At 55.1% G+C, this 18,911-nt stretch overlaps 3 pseudogenes; all 3 read left to right on the top strand.

The window, feature by feature from the left end:
- Positions 1-1,482: 1,482 nt before the first annotated feature.
- On the top strand, positions 1,483-3,740 carry LOC133053571 (testis-specific Y-encoded protein 1-like; annotated as a pseudogene).
- A 2,593-nt stretch (positions 3,741-6,333) lies between these two features.
- Positions 6,334-10,763, top strand: LOC133053628 (testis-specific Y-encoded protein 1-like; annotated as a pseudogene).
- A 2,593-nt stretch (positions 10,764-13,356) lies between these two features.
- Positions 13,357-17,786, top strand: LOC133053627 (testis-specific Y-encoded protein 1-like; annotated as a pseudogene).
- Positions 17,787-18,911: the final 1,125 nt, after the last annotated feature.

The following is an 18,911-nucleotide window of genomic DNA, read 5'->3' as shown; positions in this document are numbered from 1 at the left end:
TGGCATCCTTCTTAAGTGCTGGGCATTCTTCCCATGTCCTGTCCAAGAGCATGAGCACCCCTTGCCTTTTGTGTAAGGTTTCAGAGATACAGTGGCACTGGAGCATAAGCACCTCCTACCTGCGGAATCATCAAGTGTGAGACAACTCTCTTTGTACACTTTGCAGAACACAGATACCGCCTATGAGGACTATAGGAAGGATGGCTTAGGTTGATCGTCTTGCTGGTACCAGACCCACAGGTTTGACCACTGGGTAGGCTGGGATATGTTCTCACCTGGAGAACAGAACCTCTTTGAAAGGGCCTCGATAGGGTAAACGGGCCATCGTGCAGGCCTCCGGCACTGGTGTGTCGTGGAACTCAATGCACTGGCGTCCTTAGCCTCTCACTGGTAGGCATTCCAGCAAGGTTCAGGGAGTACCATCATGCCAGCAGACCGTGACCAGTTTCTCCCTCAGCGCAAGGTGTGTCCATGCGGCCAGAATCCTGTGCAGCGTTCTTGTCAGCCCAGCGAGGGACGGAGGGTCGCCCGTCCCCTTCTGTGCTTCAGCAGTGACCACCCACCATGGGCTTTCCAGTTTGAGAGCACTCTCCGACCCTGTGGCACAGAACAGTCTCATCTGCCATGGGTGTGGCTCACTGAGCAGGAGAAGGGCTTGCCTTCACTCCAAGGTGAAGCGTCTCTTCTGAGCGCTGGTGTCCGGAGAATGGTAGAGGACCACAGCACCACTTAGAGAGTCGGAGACACACAGGCAGCATTCCCTGGTGCACAAACTGCAGGATCACCAGAATTAGTGATAGGCGAGAAGCAGAGACAAAGAGAGAGATCTCTGCTCTATGGATCTGGTTCCCCTGAAGAGTGGAGGTCAAGTGTTGTAAGGGTTGGGGTTTGAACACACTCCCCTACCATTCAGAGAGTAGCAGAATCCTGTCCCAGGAAGGAAATATCCAGCCACTTTGTGCACCTGCCTATCCTTTAGATTCTCAAGGAGAGCTCCCAAGGATGGGTGGTCCCAAGGGACACAGCAGTGTGCTCTTTGGATTGCAGTGCGAGAACACAGGGCTTGAAATTCCTGAGGCCAATTCAATGCCAGCACCTGCAGTAAGGCCAGATGCAATAGCCATGCCCTCCCTGAAGCCGAATGGCACCCCGTGGAGGCGCTGGAGCCCAGAAAGCAGGGAAGCCACCCTCTGGTCCAGGGGAGTTTCCCTCAGGGTGCCGCCCACTACCGTCTCTGCGATTGGTCTCGATTTGACTCAGCAGCCTGAGCCTAGCTCACAGCCCAGGGATCCCGCGTGTTGGGCTCATCCCTGTGCACCCTGTCGTGGCCTCTCCAGAACCCCTTTTTTCATGGTCAGGCCACCAGCCACACACCAGGCTCCACTTCCTGACCATTCTGCTCTCACCCCGCCCCAAAGAGCTAGCGAGCCACACCCGTTTACCTCAGCCGGGCCGCCATTGCGCACCACTTTCTGTGCTATTATGTCCGGTCCCTTCGCATCTACCCCAGTTAGGGGTCACAGCCATGTTCCAGAGGAGCGTGAGAGGAAGCCGGAAGAAGGCAGGAGTGTCCTGCGACTCCGGACATTCTTAGGTGGGAGTCCGGGTGCTCAGGGGGAAGTGGCCAGGGTGTCTGCCTTTGTGATGCCGTGCACGGCTGGGACTTTGCCCACCAGGTGGAACAGCAGGCGAAGAGGTCACCCTCCACGTGGTGGAGGCGGTGGAGGACAGCGGGGGGACCCTGGTGGACGGAGACGAGGTGGGTATCTGGCAGGTGTGCCAGCTGCTGGCGGAAGATGTCATTGAGGAGGTGGAGGTTGTGGCAGTTGAGGAGTGGGATCAGGGGTCCTCCCAGGAGCTGGAGGAGAAGACGCTGCAGGAGCAGGGCCTGCAAAGACCTGGAAGCCCGAGTGAGCGGCCGGCACCAAATGCGCTACAGGCACTGACTGCCCTGCAGTTGGAAGTGAGCTCACTGCATGAGGAAAACCGCCAAGCCTCTGTTCGCTTCATGCTCATGAACGATCTGAGAAGGAAGCGTCACTTGGCTCGGAGTAGCGCCATCCTCCAGGGCATCCCTGGCTTCTGGGCCAAAGTTGTTTCCTTCCTGCAGCTCCTAGGTCTTTGCCTGTCGGGAAGAGGAGGAGGAGGTGGAGCAGAAGCAGGAGCATGTGCAGGATTGGTGGGGTGCGGGTGTGTGGCGATTGCAGAGGTAGGGTGTGGCAGGCCGCTGACAAAAGTGTGGTCCTGGGCATTGGCAGGTTTCAAAGGCACAACCGAGAAGTATCTGGTCAGAGCCACACCTGGAAGTGTCACAGCCATGACTCGGGGTTTCCCCTTCAGGCCTGCATCTGAGGAGGATCAGTACCCAGGGCCCCTAGGTCAGGATGACCAGAGAGAGTACACTAGAGCAGCAACTGCAGACATTTAGTTTTCTAAATGTGGATGATCCCTGGAAATAGCTGAGACATGGCAGTCTCGCACACTCGCACACACACACACACACAAACATACACACCCATAGATACACACATATTCAAACACACATAGAAACACCCACACACCGCAGTTTCTTTCAGATACGGTAGTCAAAAAAACTACAAGTCCTAACCATGTTACCAGTGACAAGCTACTATCCAGCAAACACGGGGCAGAAGGCGGGCAGGAGAGGTGAGAAATAGCCCCTACTTTTGGGTTGCAGACCACCTGAGATGCAGAACAGCACAGGGAACCCAGAGCCACGAGCAGGTCTGATGGTATGGCAGGGCCTGAAAATGTGAGTCATGACCGGGCAAGCGCGAGTGCCCAGCATCCTTGCAGATGCCTCTTCCAGTGTCCTACTCCAGGCCAGACTAGGGCTGTTGCCCCTGGCTCTTCTTGGCCCGGCATGTGGCCTGAATGTCTCCGTGACCCAAAGCAGATTATGAACCACCCTCAAGTGTCAATCATAATCAGCGCCCAGGATGAAGATTTTCTTAGGTATATGATTGACTTCAAGGTCAGTGAGGGAGGCTGAGGATGGGTGGGTATGGCACTTGACAAGGAGGTTAGGGATGGTGTTATCCATGGGCCTGTACTGTGAGACTTTACAGAGGCATCATGGAGGCTGTTAAGGCCCTCCTGGGAGACAAGCAGAGACCCCTCGATGCTTTCACCTTTCTCCTCCTCCCTGTGCTGGCAGATGCAGGTGCGGAGCCAACCACGGTCCCGCTGCAAGCTGATCTTCTCCTTTCCGGACAACCTGTATTTCTGGAACACGATGATTGTTAAGGAATATTACCTTGACATTACTGGTAAACGGGGCTACCAGGGTGGTGAGTATGGGCACGCAAAGGAGCCGGGGTGGGGTTGTGGGTGGATGCTTCAGCTGCCGCATCCGCCCCTGTCTCCCCTCTCTTTCTACAGGGTATAGGGCATGTCGTTCCACCCCAGTTTACAGCCTGGGACTTTGAACGGGGAGCACCCAGCCACAGGCTGGACACCAGTAGCCTGAACTTTCTCAATTGGCTGTCAGGCCACAACTGCCCAGCATCGGACAGGATTGCTGAGGTGCGTTTGGTTTGGGCCTGCGCACAGTTGGCGATTGATGTTGGAGCTCTTGGCTTCTCACGGGAGGGTTAGGGGCCTGGTCAGCCCTGGGCAGACCTTGCTCTTATTGCCATCAGATCATTGACCAGGACGTGGGGGACGATCCCCTGAAGTACTACCCCAGGGAGGAAATTTCTGCCACGAGGGTGAGCTGACAGAAACACAGGTGGTTAGGGGGTCCACAGTGGGGCCCTGAGGGGACATCCATTTAGAGGCTGGGGCACTGTCCTTTCCCAGAATGAAATCTTCCGGCTCATGCAAGCTGGCTGGGGAGCCTGGGTTTGGCTGATGCACGTGGTAGGTGATGTGCTGACATTGGAGGCTTGGCGACTCGGCGTGGCCGTGAGTGAAGGAAGTCTCCCTCCAAGCATCTGTGGTTGCAATGCCAGAATCCTCAGTGATTCTGCTCGAGGCAGGGTGAATGACGTCTGTTTTTCAGAATCATCCTTGGTCAGTTGCGCTAACCCCGGCCTTCTGCTGCTCAGAAAGTTTGAGATTGTCTGGGTCCTACCCTCCCACCACTGCTCCTGGGATAGCCTATGACTGGAATGGCATGCTCCATGGGCTGCCAGTGCACATAGGTGCTGACTTTGGGGTCGTCTGTGAATTTCCACATCCACCACTCACCGTCTCACTGCCAACACGCAGGCCACGCTGGGACCGCCTCAGGCCGGCTTGGGAAAATACGTAAGAGCTGTGGGACCAGGTGGACAGGGGGCCCGAATGGAATGACATGGTGCCTAGTGATGCCATTTACCACTTTGCTGTGCACAGGCGTCTTCGTCTACTAAGAGAGCTGTGTTCTCTGTTTGTGTTTGTATCCCCATGCTGAGCATGTGTGTGTATATACACTCGTGGTCTTGTTTCACCTGTGTTAATGTGGGTCTGTGTGTGTGTGTGTGTGTGTGTGTGTGTGTTTCTGGCTTCAGGGCAGATGAACAGATGAAGGTGTCAGAGAGGAACTGCCAAGCGACGGGAAGAGGAGGCACGAGGCGTTACCAGACTGAGGGTCATTGGTCGACCTGTCTCTGCAGTAATCCTGTCCAGGGTGGGAAAGAGGAAAGGATGGCTAGTGGTAATTCAGAGCATGACTCCCATGTGTGCAACTAGACAAAAAAGGAATACACGTTCACATTTTCTACCGTGTTATTTTGTGTATTTGGACCAGGTGGTGGTTTTGGTGATCAGAGCATTCGCCCAGGGCAAATCAGGTGGCGTGGGGCTTTGAAACCACTGCCTGTGGACCCCTGAGTCTGTGGCAGAGTGGGCCAGCTGATAGAAATGTTGGGCATGGCTATGGCAGGACCCAGGGTGGTGAGGAGCCTAAGGACCTGTAGAGAAGGGCAGAGACCCAAAGGAGGAGGAGGCACAGAGAGCCTGCTGCCCTGGAGACTTTTTCCACACACGTGAGAAGGATGCAATAGAGAAATCCTGGCCCCGTACTGCTCAGGATCAGCCCGTCAGGCAGCACTGTCCCTCCCGAAGGAGCACACACTGGCACGATCAAACACTACATGTCAGCTGTGCTGACGTAGGCTGTCCGTGCGAAACCCCAGGCATCCTAGAAGGCACAGGGTGTGAGCGTGGCATGCCACCAGGCACTTGCAACCTCCCTGGCAGTGCAGAAAGGCGAAGAGAGCACATGTGTGGTGTGTACATGTGTGTTCTTCTGCCGGCGGGTGCCTCTGAGGCAGGGAAGTGGGAGGACGCAAGGATGGTGGGCTGGCTGCTTGCCCCAAGGGACCCTGGGACAGTGGGAGACAAGGAGGGCCCTGGGGTCCGCACAGAGCCTGCCTGTTTTCCTTGGTCCTGCCAAAAGGTGCATCATGCTTCGTGCTGACCCCCTGACGTGAATCCCTTCCCTCCCCTGGGGTCTTTCCCCTGGCTGTAAGGCCAGAGTGGCAAAGGTGAGAGTTTGATCTTGAAGGTGGATTCTGGCATTCTCACTGGAGCAGAATCTCCGATTTGGTCTTAGGGGATCTGTGCCAGGCGACACTCAGAGAGACCCTACTTTCCAGGTGACCGTTTTCCATGTCCCTGGGCACAACAGGGGACTGCCTTCCTTGGCGCATGGGCAAGGTAGGCAAGCAGAGATGTATGTCTCTCCAGAATCCTACCTGGGCCAAGTAAGAGCAACTGAAATAAAGGCCTGGCATTTATCAAATGATTGAGGCCTTGGGTGAGATCAAGCCATCTGTGTGCACTTGAGATGGAAATGGTACTTTCTGCCCAAGAAGGGCATGAGCCGTGGGCCTAAAAAGGCCAGTTTCCCAGGGCATCATCCGTTCAGGGACTTCGTGGGTCTGGGTAGTAGTAAACTGAAGGGACTAGTTTTAGGGATGCAACCTTCAGTTTCTGGTCTCAAATCCCATGCCTTGTACTGGAAGAGACCCTGTATATGCATGTGCACCTTCTTCACGACATTGTATCTGTCCCAGACCTGCCACGGTCTCTTGGGGCTGTTGGAGCCTTGGGCATCTCATTGGCGTTTTCCAGCTACAGGGAGGGAGCACTGGGGGCACAGGTAGACAGGTGCATACAGAAAGCTCCAGAGATAGGGAGGACAGGGGCCCTCAGCCAGAATGCTGTGGGCCCTAAGGGATATAAGCATGCAATGGGACACAGACTTGACAAGGCATGATGTAGAGAGGTGCACATCGAGACAACAGTTCTCCAAGTCATCTAAGCCCAAAGGCCCTTGTTTTCTGGTTCCCTGAAGGAAAGCACAGGTAAAGGAATCATGCCAACATGACTGGTACTGTGAACCTGCCCAAGGTTATGGGAGAATGTGGAACACAGGCACAAGTCTCTTAACTGTCCACATCGAGCACTTCCAGGCTTGCCAGATGCTCTGCAGGTCCGTCGCTGTCATGAACAATGCCATGATCTTGTTAACATTGAGCACAAGTCACAGAGATAGAAGTGCAAGCTGACAGGATCAACGAGCAAGTGAAGGAAAATAACATGGACAAAGAATTTCGGGTGCTTACCGAAATCCATGTTCCTGGACAAAAAAGCCTGTACTTCCGCACATGTGTAAGTGTCCTCTCAGGGATGTGAGTGTGGATATGTGGACATGTGTTCATATTCGTGCGGAGAAGTGCCTAGCAGGGCACCTGTGTGGGTGAACAGACCGAAGACACCTAGCTAGGTGACGCAAGAAAGGACAGCGGAAATATGAAGGGAACATAGACTCTTGCCAGCAGAAGCAGTGAAGCCAGGGAATCATGCCCTATGATCTCACTGAGTTAGCAAGTTCTACATGGAAACAGAGGCCTGCAGCCCCGACCTCTGGCAGAAAGGAGAGGCAGGAGGAAATCACCTGGGCATGATCGTTGAGTGCAGAGGAGCCGAGACACAGATTGGGCTGTAGTCCCAGGCACAGAAGCTGCGGTGGGTGAGCCAACAGCCCTTTGGACAAACAGCTATGAGGGCCTTGGCATCCTTCTTAAGTGCTGGGCATTCTTCCCATGTCCTGTCCAAGAGCATGAGCACCCCTTGCCTTTTGTGTAAGGTTTCAGAGATACAGTGGCACTGGAGCATAAGCACCTCCTACCTGCGGAATCATCAAGTGTGAGACATCTCTCTTTGTACACTTTGCAGAACACAGATACCGCCTATGAGGACTATAGGAAGGATGGCTTAGGTTGATCGTCTTGCTGGTACCAGACCCACAGGTTTGACCACTGGGTAGGCTGGGATATGTTCTCACCTGGAGAACAGAACCTCTTTGAAAGGGCCTCGATAGGGTAAACGGGCCATCGTGCAGGCCTCCGGCACTGGTGTGTCGTGGAACTCAATGCACTGGCGTCCTTAGCCTCTCACTGGTAGGCATTCCAGCAAGGTTCAGGGAGTACCATCATGCCAGCAGACCGTGACCCGTTTCTCCCTCAGCACAAGGTGTGTCCATGCGGCCAGAATCCTGTGCAGCGTTCTTGTCAGCCCAGCGAGGGACGGAGGGTCGCCCGTCCCCTTCTGTGCTTCAGCAGTGACCACCCACCATGGGCTTTCCAGTTTGAGAGCACTCTCCGACCCTGTGGCACAGAACAGTCTCATCTGCCATGGGTGTGGCTCACTGAGCAGGAGAAGGGCTTGCCTTCACTCCAAGGTGAAGCGTCTCTTCTGAGCGCTGGTGTCCGGAGAATGGTAGAGGACCACAGCACCACTTAGAGAGTCGGAGACACACAGGCAGCATTCCCTGGTGCACAAACTGCAGGATCACCAGAATTAGTGATAGGCGAGAAGCAGAGACAAAGAGAGAGATCTCTGCTCTATGGATCTGGTTCCCCTGAAGAGTGGAGGTCAAGTGTTGTAAGGGTTGGGGTTTGAACACACTCCCCTACCATTCAGAGAGTAGCAGAATCCTGTCCCAGGAAGGAAATATCCAGCCACTTTGTGCACCTGCCTATCCTTTAGATTCTCAAGGAGAGCTCCCAAGGATGGGTGGTCCCAAGGGACACAGCAGTGTGCTCTTTGGATTGCAGAGCGAGAACACAGGGCTTGAAATTCCTGAGGCCAATTCAATGCCAGCACCTGCAGTAAGGCCAGATGCAATAGCCATACCCTCCCTGAAGCCGAATGGCACCCCGTGGAGGCGCTGGAGCCCAGAAAGCAGGGAAGCCACCCTCTGGTCCAGGGGAGTTTCCCTCAGGGTGCCGCCCACTACCGTCTCTGCGATTGGTCTCGATTTGACTCAGCAGCCTGAGCCTAGCTCACAGCCCAGGGGTCCCGCGTGTTGGGCTCATCCCTGTGCACCCTGTCGTGGCCTCTCCAGAACCCCTTTTTTCATGGTCAGGCCACCAGCCACACACCAGGCTCCACTTCCTGACCATTCTGCTCTCACCCCGCCCCAAAGAGCTAGCGAGCCACACCCGTTTACCTCAGCCGGGCCGCCATTGCGCACCACTTTCTGTGCTATTATGTCCGGTCCCTTCGCATCTACCCCAGTTAGGGGTCACAGCCATGTTCCAGAGGAGCGTGAGAGGAAGCCGAAAGAAGGCAGGAGTGTCCTGCGACTCCGGACATTCTTAGGTGGGAGTCCGGGTGCTCAGGGGGAAGTGGCCAGGGTGTCTGCCTTTGTGATGCCGTGCACGGCTGGGACTTTGCCCACCAGGTGGAACAGCAGGCGAAGAGGTCACCCTCCACGTGGTGGAGGCGGTGGAGGACAGCGGGGGGGGCCCTGGTGGACGGAGACGAGGTGGGTATCTGGCAGGTGTGCCAGCTGCTGGCGGAAGATGTCATTGAGGAGGTGGAGGTTGTGGCAGTTGAGGAGTGGGATCAGGGGTCCTCCCAGGAGCTGGAGGAGAAGACGCTGCAGGAGCAGGGCCTGCAAAGACCTGGAAGCCCGAGTGAGCGGCCGGCACCAAATGCGCTACAGGCACTGACTGCCCTGCAGTTGGAAGTGAGCTCACTGCATGAGGAAAACCGCCAAGCCTCTGTTCGCTTCATGCTCATGAACGATCTGAGAAGGAAGCGTCACTTGGCTCGGAGTAGCGCCATCCTCCAGGGCATCCCTGGCTTCTGGGCCAAAGTTGTTTCCTTCCTGCAGCTCCTAGGTCTTTGCCTGTCGGGAAGAGGAGGAGGAGGTGGAGCAGAAGCAGGAGCATGTGCAGGATTGGTGGGGTGCGGGTGTGTGGCGATTGCAGAGGTAGGGTGCGGCAGGCCGCTGACAAAAGTGTGGTCCTGGGCATTGGCAGGTTTCAAAGGCACAACCGAGAAGTATCTGGTCAGAGCCACACCTGGAAGTGTCACAGCCATGACTCGGGGTTTCCCCTTCAGGCCTGCATCTGAGGAGGATCAGTACCCAGGGCCCCTAGGTCAGGATGACCAGAGAGAGTACACTAGAGCAGCAACTGCAGACATTTAGTTTTCTAAATGTGGATGATCCCTGGAAATAGCTGAAACATGGCAGTCTCGCACACTCGCACACACACACACACACAAACATACACACCCATAGATACACACATATTCAAACACACATAGAAACACCCACACACCGCAGTTTCTTTCAGATACGGTAGTCAAAAAAACTACAAGTCCTAACCATGTTACCAGTGACAAGCTACTATCCAGCAAACACGGGACAGAAGGCGGGCAGGAGAGGTGAGAAATAGCCCCTACTTTTGGGTTGCAGACCACCTGAGATGCAGAACAGCACAGGGAACCCAGAGCCACGAGCAGGTCTGATGGTATGGCAGGGCCTGAAAATGTGAGTCATGACCGGGCAAGCGCGAGTGCCCAGCATCCTTGCAGATGCCTCTTCCAGTGTCCTACTCCAGGCCAGACTAGGGCTGTTGCCCCTGGCTCTTCTTGGCCCGGCATGTGGCCTGAATGTCTCCGTGACCCAAAGCAGATTATGAACCACCCTCAAGTGTCAATCATAATCAGCGCCCAGGATGAAGATTTTCTTAGGTATATGATTGACTTCAAGGTCAGTGAGGGAGGCTGAGGATGGGTGGGTATGGCACTTGACAAGGAGGTTGGGGATGGTGTTATCCATGGGCCTGTACTGTGAGACTTTACAGAGGCATCATGGAGGCTGTTAAGGCCCTCCTGGGAGACAAGCAGAGACCCCTCGATGCTTTCACCTTTCTCCTCCTCCCTGTGCTGGCAGATGCAGGTGCGGAGCCAACCACGGTCCCGCTGCAAGCTGATCTTCTCCTTTCCGGACAACCTGTATTTCTGGAACACGATGGTTGTTAAGGAATATTACCTTGACATTACTGGTAAACGGGGCTACCAGGGTGGTGAGTATGGGCACGCAAAGGAGCCGGGGTGGGGTTGTGGGTGGATGCTGCAGCTGCCGCATCCGCCCCTGTCTCCCCTCTCTTTCTACAGGGTATAGGGCATGTCGTTCCACCCCAGTTTACAGCCTGGGACTTTGAACGGGGAGCACCCAGCCACAGGCTGGACACCAGTAGCCTGAACTTTCTCAATTGGCTGTCAGGCCACAACTGCCCAGCATCGGACAGGATTGCTGAGGTGCGTTTGGTTCGGGCCTGCGCACAGTTTGCGATTGATGTTGGAGCTCTTGGCTTCTCACGGGAGGGTTAGGGGCCTGGTCAGCCCTGGGCAGACCTTGCTCTTATTGCCATCAGATCATTGACCAGGACGTGGGGGACGATCCCCTGAAGTACTACCCCAGGGAGGAAATTTCTGCCACGAGGGTGAGCTGACAGAAACACAGGTGGTTAGGGGGTCCACAGTGGGGCCCTGAGGGGACATCCATTTAGAGGCTGGGGCACTGTCCTTTCCCAGAATGAAATCTTCCGGCTCATGCAAGCTGGCTGGGGAGCCTGGGTTTGGCTGATGCACGTGGTAGGTGATGTGCTGACATTGGAGGCTTGGCGACTCGGCGTGGCCGTGAGTGAAGGAAGTCTCCCTCCAAGCATCTGTGGTTGCAATGCCAGAATCCTCAGTGATTCTGCTCGAGGCAGGGTGAATGACGTCTGTTTTTCAGAATCATCCTTGGTCAGTTGCGCTAACCCCGGCCTTCTGCTGCTCAGAAAGTTTGAGATTGTCTGGGTCCTACCCTCCCACCACTGCTCCTGGGATAGCCTATGACTGGAATGGCATGCTCCATGGGCTGCCAGTGCACATAGGTGCTGACTTTGGGGTCGTCTGTGAATTTCCACATCCACCACTCACCGTCTCACTGCCAACACGCAGGCCACGCTGGGACCGCCTCAGGCCGGCTTGGGAAAATACGTAAGAGCTGTGGGACCAGGTGGACAGGGGGCCCGAATGGAATGACATGGTGCCTAGTGATGCCATTTACCACTTTGCTGTGCACAGGCGTCTTCGTCTACTAAGAGAGCTGTGTTCTCTGTTTGTGTTTGTATCCCCATGCTGAGCATGTGTGTGTATATACACTCGTGGTCTTGTTTCACCTGTGTTAATGTGGGTCTGTGTGTGTGTGTGTGTGTGTGTGTGTGTGTTTCTGGCTTCAGGGCAGATGAACAGATGAAGGTGTCAGAGAGGAACTGCCAAGCGACGGGAAGAGGAGGCACGAGGCGTTACCAGACTGAGGGTCATTGGTCGACCTGTCTCTGCAGTAATCCTGTCCAGGGTGGGAAAGAGGAAAGGATGGCTAGTGGTAATTCAGAGCATGACTCCCATGTGTGCAACTAGACAAAAAAGGAATACACGTTCACATTTTCTACCGTGTTATTTTGTGTATTTGGACCAGGTGGTGGTTTTGGTGATCAGAGCATTCGCCCAGGGCAAATCAGGTGGCGTGGGGCTTTGAAACCACTGCCTGTGGACCCCTGAGTCTGTGGCAGAGTGGGCCAGCTGATAGAAATGTTGGGCATGGCTATGGCAGGACCCAGGGTGGTGAGGAGCCTAAGGACCTGTAGAGAAGGGCAGAGACCCAAAGGAGGAGGAGGCACAGAGAGCCTGCTGCCCTGGAGACTTTTTCCACACACGTGAGAAGGATGCAATAGAGAAATCCTGGCCCCGTACTGCTCAGGATCAGCCCGTCAGGCAGCACTGTCCCTCCCGAAGGAGCACACACTGGCACGATCAAACACTACATGTCAGCTGTGCTGACGTAGGCTGTCCGTGCGAAACCCCAGGCATCCTAGAAGGCACAGGGTGTGAGCGTGGCATGCCACCAGGCACTTGCAACCTCCCTGGCAGTGCAGAAAGGCGAAGAGAGCACATGTGTGGTGTGTACATGTGTGTTCTTCTGCCGGCGGGTGCCTCTGAGGCAGGGAAGTGGGAGGACGCAAGGATGGTGGGCTGGCTGCTTGCCCCAAGGGACCCTGGGACAGTGGGAGACAAGGAGGGCCCTGGGGTCCGCACAGAGCCTGCCTGTTTTCCTTGGTCCTGCCAAAAGGTGCATCATGCTTCGTGCTGACCCCCTGACGTGAATCCCTTCCCTCCCCTGGGGTCTTTCCCCTGGCTGTAAGGCCAGAGTGGCAAAGGTGAGAGTTTGATCTTGAAGGTGGATTCTGGCATTCTCACTGGAGCAGAATCTCCGATTTGGTCTTAGGGGATCTGTGCCAGGCGACACTCAGAGAGACCCTACTTTCCAGGTGACCGTTTTCCATGTCCCTGGGCACAACAGGGGACTGCCTTCCTTGGCGCATGGGCAAGGTAGGCAAGCAGAGATGTATGTCTCTCCAGAATCCTACCTGGGCCAAGTAAGAGCAACTGAAATAAAGGCCTGGCATTTATCAAATGATTGAGGCCTTGGGTGAGATCAAGCCATCTGTGTGCACTTGAGATGGAAATGGTACTTTCTGCCCAAGAAGGGCATGAGCCGTGGGCCTAAAAAGGCCAGTTTCCCAGGGCATCATCCGTTCAGGGACTTCGTGGGTCTGGGTAGTAGTAAACTGAAGGGACTAGTTTTAGGGATGCAACCTTCAGTTTCTGGTCTCAAATCCCATGCCTTGTACTGGAAGAGACCCTGTATATGCATGTGCACCTTCTTCACGACATTGTATCTGTCCCAGACCTGCCACGGTCTCTTGGGGCTGTTGGAGCCTTGGGCATCTCATTGGCGTTTTCCAGCTACAGGGAGGGAGCACTGGGGGCACAGGTAGACAGGTGCATACAGAAAGCTCCAGAGATAGGGAGGACAGGGGCCCTCAGCCAGAATGCTGTGGGCCCTAAGGGATATAAGCATGCAATGGGACACAGACTTGACAAGGCATGATGTAGAGAGGTGCACATCGAGACAACAGTTCTCCAAGTCATCTAAGCCCAAAGGCCCTTGTTTTCTGGTTCCCTGAAGGAAAGCACAGGTAAAGGAATCATGCCAACATGACTGGTACTGTGAACCTGCCCAAGGTTATGGGAGAATGTGGAACACAGGCACAAGTCTCTTAACTGTCCACATCGAGCACTTCCAGGCTTGCCAGATGCTCTGCAGGTCCGTCGCTGTCATGAACAATGCCATGATCTTGTTAACATTGAGCACAAGTCACAGAGATAGAAGTGCAAGCTGACAGGATCAACGAGCAAGTGAAGGAAAATAACATGGACAAAGAATTTCGGGTGCTTACCGAAATCCATGTTCCTGGACAAAAAAGCCTGTACTTCCGCACATGTGTAAGTGTCCTCTCAGGGATGTGAGTGTGGATATGTGGACATGTGTTCATATTCGTGCGGAGAAGTGCCTAGCAGGGCACCTGTGTGGGTGAACAGACCGAAGACACCTAGCTAGGTGACGCAAGAAAGGACAGCGGAAATATGAAGGGAACATAGACTCTTGCCAGCAGAAGCAGTGAAGCCAGGGAATCATGCCCTATGATCTCACTGAGTTAGCAAGTTCTACATGGAAACAGAGGCCTGCAGCCCCGACCTCTGGCAGAAAGGAGAGGCAGGAGGAAATCACCTGGGCATGATCGTTGAGTGCAGAGGAGCCGAGACACAGATTGGGCTGTAGTCCCAGGCACAGAAGCTGCGGTGGGTGAGCCAACAGCCCTTTGGACAAACAGCTATGAGGGCCTTGGCATCCTTCTTAAGTGCTGGGCATTCTTCCCATGTCCTGTCCAAGAGCATGAGCACCCCTTGCCTTTTGTGTAAGGTTTCAGAGATACAGTGGCACTGGAGCATAAGCACCTCCTACCTGCGGAATCATCAAGTGTGAGACATCTCTCTTTGTACACTTTGCAGAACACAGATACCGCCTATGAGGACTATAGGAAGGATGGCTTAGGTTGATCGTCTTGCTGGTACCAGACCCACAGGTTTGACCACTGGGTAGGCTGGGATATGTTCTCACCTGGAGAACAGAACCTCTTTGAAAGGGCCTCGATAGGGTAAACGGGCCATCGTGCAGGCCTCCGGCACTGGTGTGTCGTGGAACTCAATGCACTGGCGTCCTTAGCCTCTCACTGGTAGGCATTCCAGCAAGGTTCAGGGAGTACCATCATGCCAGCAGACCGTGACCCGTTTCTCCCTCAGCACAAGGTGTGTCCATGCGGCCAGAATCCTGTGCAGCGTTCTTGTCAGCCCAGCGAGGGACGGAGGGTCGCCCGTCCCCTTCTGTGCTTCAGCAGTGACCACCCACCATGGGCTTTCCAGTTTGAGAGCACTCTCCGACCCTGTGGCACAGAACAGTCTCATCTGCCATGGGTGTGGCTCACTGAGCAGGAGAAGGGCTTGCCTTCACTCCAAGGTGAAGCGTCTCTTCTGAGCGCTGGTGTCCGGAGAATGGTAGAGGACCACAGCACCACTTAGAGAGTCGGAGACACACAGGCAGCATTCCCTGGTGCACAAACTGCAGGATCACCAGAATTAGTGATAGGCGAGAAGCAGAGACAAAGAGAGAGATCTCTGCTCTATGGATCTGGTTCCCCTGAAGAGTGGAGGTCAAGTGTTGTAAGGGTTGGGGTTTGAACACACTCCCCTACCATTCAGAGAGTAGCAGAATCCTGTCCCAGGAAGGAAATATCCAGCCACTTTGTGCACCTGCCTATCCTTTAGATTCTCAAGGAGAGCTCCCAAGGATGGGTGGTCCCAAGGGACACAGCAGTGTGCTCTTTGGATTGCAGTGCGAGAACACAGGGCTTGAAATTCCTGAGGCCAATTCAAGGCCAGCACCTGCAGTAAGGCCAGATGCAATAGCCATGCCCTCCCTGAAGCCGAATGGCACCCCGTGGAGGCGCTGGAGCCCAGAAAGCAGGGAAGCCACCCTCTGGTCCAGGGGAGTTTCCCTCAGGGTGCCGCCCACTACCGTCTCTGCGATTGGTCTCGATTTGACTCAGCAGCCTGAGCCTAGCTCACAGCCCAGGGGTCCCGCGTGTTGGGCTCATCCCTGTGCACCCTGTCGTGGCCTCTCCAGAACCCCTTTTTTCATGGTCAGGCCACCAGCCACACACCAGGCTCCACTTCCTGACCATTCTGCTCTCACCCCGCCCCAAAGAGCTAGCGAGCCACACCCGTTTACCTCAGCCGGGCCGCCATTGCGCACCACTTTCTGTGCTATTATGTCCGGTCCCTTCGCATCTACCCCAGTTAGGGGTCACAGCCATGTTCCAGAGGAGCGTGAGAGGAAGCCGAAAGAAGGCAGGAGTGTCCTGCGACTCCGGACATTCTTAGGTGGGAGTCCGGGTGCTCAGGGGGAAGTGGCCAGGGTGTCTGCCTTTGTGATGCCGTGCACGGCTGGGACTTTGCCCACCAGGTGGAACAGCAGGCGAAGAGGTCACCCTCCACGTGGTGGAGGCGGTGGAGGACAGCGGGGGGGGCCCTGGTGGACGGAGACGAGGTGGGTATCTGGCAGGTGTGCCAGCTGCTGGCGGAAGATGTCATTGAGGAGGTGGAGGTTGTGGCAGTTGAGGAGTGGGATCAGGGGTCCTCCCAGGAGCTGGAGGAGAAGACGCTGCAGGAGCAGGGCCTGCAAAGACCTGGAAGCCCGAGTGAGCGGCCGGCACCAAATGCGCTACAGGCACTGACTGCCCTGCAGTTGGAAGTGAGCTCACTGCATGAGGAAAACCGCCAAGCCTCTGTTCGCTTCATGCTCATGAACGATCTGAGAAGGAAGCGTCACTTGGCTCGGAGTAGCGCCATCCTCCAGGGCATCCCTGGCTTCTGGGCCAAAGTTGTTTCCTTCCTGCAGCTCCTAGGTCTTTGCCTGTCGGGAAGAGGAGGAGGAGGTGGAGCAGAAGCAGGAGCATGTGCAGGATTGGTGGGGTGCGGGTGTGTGGCGATTGCAGAGGTAGGGTGCGGCAGGCCGCTGACAAAAGTGTGGTCCTGGGCATTGGCAGGTTTCAAAGGCACAACCGAGAAGTATCTGGTCAGAGCCACACCTGGAAGTGTCACAGCCATGACTCGGGGTTTCCCCTTCAGGCCTGCATCTGAGGAGGATCAGTACCCAGGGCCCCTAGGTCAGGATGACCAGAGAGAGTACACTAGAGCAGCAACTGCAGACATTTAGTTTTCTAAATGTGGATGATCCCTGGAAATAGCTGAGACATGGCAGTCTCGCACACTCGCACACACACACACACACAAACATACACACCCATAGATACACACATATTCAAACACACATAGAAACACCCACACACCGCAGTTTCTTTCAGATACGGTAGTCAAAAAAACTACAAGTCCTAACCATGTTACCAGTGACAAGCTACTATCCAGCAAACACGGGGCAGAAGGCGGGCAGGAGAGGTGAGAAATAGCCCCTACTTTTGGGTTGCAGACCACCTGAGATGCAGAACAGCACAGGGAACCCAGAGCCACGAGCAGGTCTGATGGTATGGCAGGGCCTGAAAATGTGAGTCATGACCGGGCAAGCGCGAGTGCCCAGCATCCTTGCAGATGCCTCTTCCAGTGTCCTACTCCAGGCCAGACTAGGGCTGTTGCCCCTGGCTCTTCTTGGCCCGGCATGTGGCCTGAATGTCTCCGTGACCCAAAGCAGATTATGAACCACCCTCAAGTGTCAATCATAATCAGCGCCCAGGATGAAGATTTTCTTAGGTATATGATTGACTTCAAGGTCAGTGAGGGAGGCTGAGGATGGGTGGGTATGGCACTTGACAAGGAGGTTAGGGATGGTGTTATCCATGGGCCTGTACTGTGAGACTTTACAGAGGCATCATGGAGGCTGTTAAGGCCCTCCTGGGAGACAAGCAGAGACCCCTCGATGCTTTCACCTTTCTCCTCCTCCCTGTGCTGGCAGATGCAGGTGCGGAGCCAACCACGGTCCCGCTGCAAGCTGATCTTCTCCTTTCCGGACAACCTGTATTTCTGGAACACGATGATTGTTAAGGAATATTACCTTGACATTACTGGTAAACGGGGCTACCAGGGTGGTGAGTATGGGCACGCAAAGGAGCCGGGGTGGGGTTGTGGGTGGATGCTTCAGCTGCCGCATCCGCCCCTGTCTCCCCTCTCTTTCTACAGGGTATAGGGCATGTCGTTCCACCCCAGTTTACAGCCTGGGACTTTGAACGGGGAGCACCCAGCCACAGGCTGGACACCAGTAGCCTGAACTTTCTCAATTGGCTGTCAGGCCACAACTGCCCAGCATCGGACAGGATTGCTGAGGTGCGTTTGGTTTGGGCCTGCGCACAGTTGGCGATTGATGTTGGAGCTCTTGGCTTCTCACGGGAGGGTTAGGGGCCTGGTCAGCCCTGGGCAGACCTTGCTCTTATTGCCATCAGATCATTGACCAGGACGTGGGGGACGATCCCCTGAAGTACTACCCCAGGGAGGAAATTTCTGCCACGAGGGTGAGCTGACAGAAACACAGGTGGTTAGGGGGTCCACAGTGGGGCCCTGAGGGGACATCCATTTAGAGGCTGGGGCACTGTCCTTTCCCAGAATGAAATCTTCCGGCTCATGCAAGCTGGCTGGGGAGCCTGGGTTTGGCTGATGCACGTGGTAGGTGATGTGCTGACATTGGAGGCTTGGCGACTCGGCGTGGCCGTGAGTGAAGGAAGTCTCCCTCCAAGCATCTGTGGTTGCAATGCCAGAATCCTCAGTGATTCTGCTCGAGGCAGGGTGAATGACGTCTGTTTTTCAGAATCATCCTTGGTCAGTTGCGCTAACCCCGGCCTTCTGCTGCTCAGAAAGTTTGAGATTGTCTGGGTCCTACCCTCCCACCACTGCTCCTGGGATAGCCTATGACTGGAATGGCATGCTCCATGGGCTGCCAGTGCACATAGGTGCTGACTTTGGGGTCGTCTGTGAATTTCCACATCCACCACTCACCGTCTCACTGCCAACACGCAGGCCACGCTGGGACCGCCTCAGGCCGGCTTGGGAAAATACGTAAGAGCTGCGGAACGAAGTGGACAGGGGGCCCCAATGGAATGACATGGTGCCTAGTGATGCCATTTCCCACATTGCTGTGCACAGGCGTCTTCGTCTACTAAGAGAGCTGTGTTCTCTGTTTGTGTTTGTATCCCCATGCCAAGCATGTGTGTGTATATACACTCGTGGTCTTGTGTCACCTGTGTTAATGTGGGTCTGTGTGTGTGTGTGTGTGTGTGTGTGTGTGTGTGTGTGCGAGTTTCTGGCTCAGAGCAGACGCACAGATGAAGGTGTCAGGAGAGGAACTGTCAAGCGACGAGAAGAGGAGGCACGAGGCGTCACCAGACTGAGGGTCATTGGTCAACCTATCTCTGCAGAGATCCTGTCCAGGCTGGGAAAGAGGAAAGGATAGCCAGTGATAATTCAGAGCATGGCTCCCTTGTGTGCAACTATACCAAAAAGGAATACACGTTCACATTTTCTAACGTGTTATTTTGTGTATTTGGACCAGGTGCTGGGTTGGTGATCAGAGGATTCGCCCAGGGCAAATGAAGTGGGGTGGGGCTTTGAAACCACTGCCTGTAGACGCCTGAGTCTGTGGCAGAGTAGGC

This window comes from Dama dama, chromosome Y, assembly GCF_033118175.1.
Source record: "Dama dama isolate Ldn47 chromosome Y, ASM3311817v1, whole genome shotgun sequence".
NCBI lineage: Eukaryota > Metazoa > Chordata > Mammalia > Artiodactyla > Cervidae > Dama > Dama dama.
This window is presented reverse-complemented; position numbering and strand designations above follow the sequence as displayed.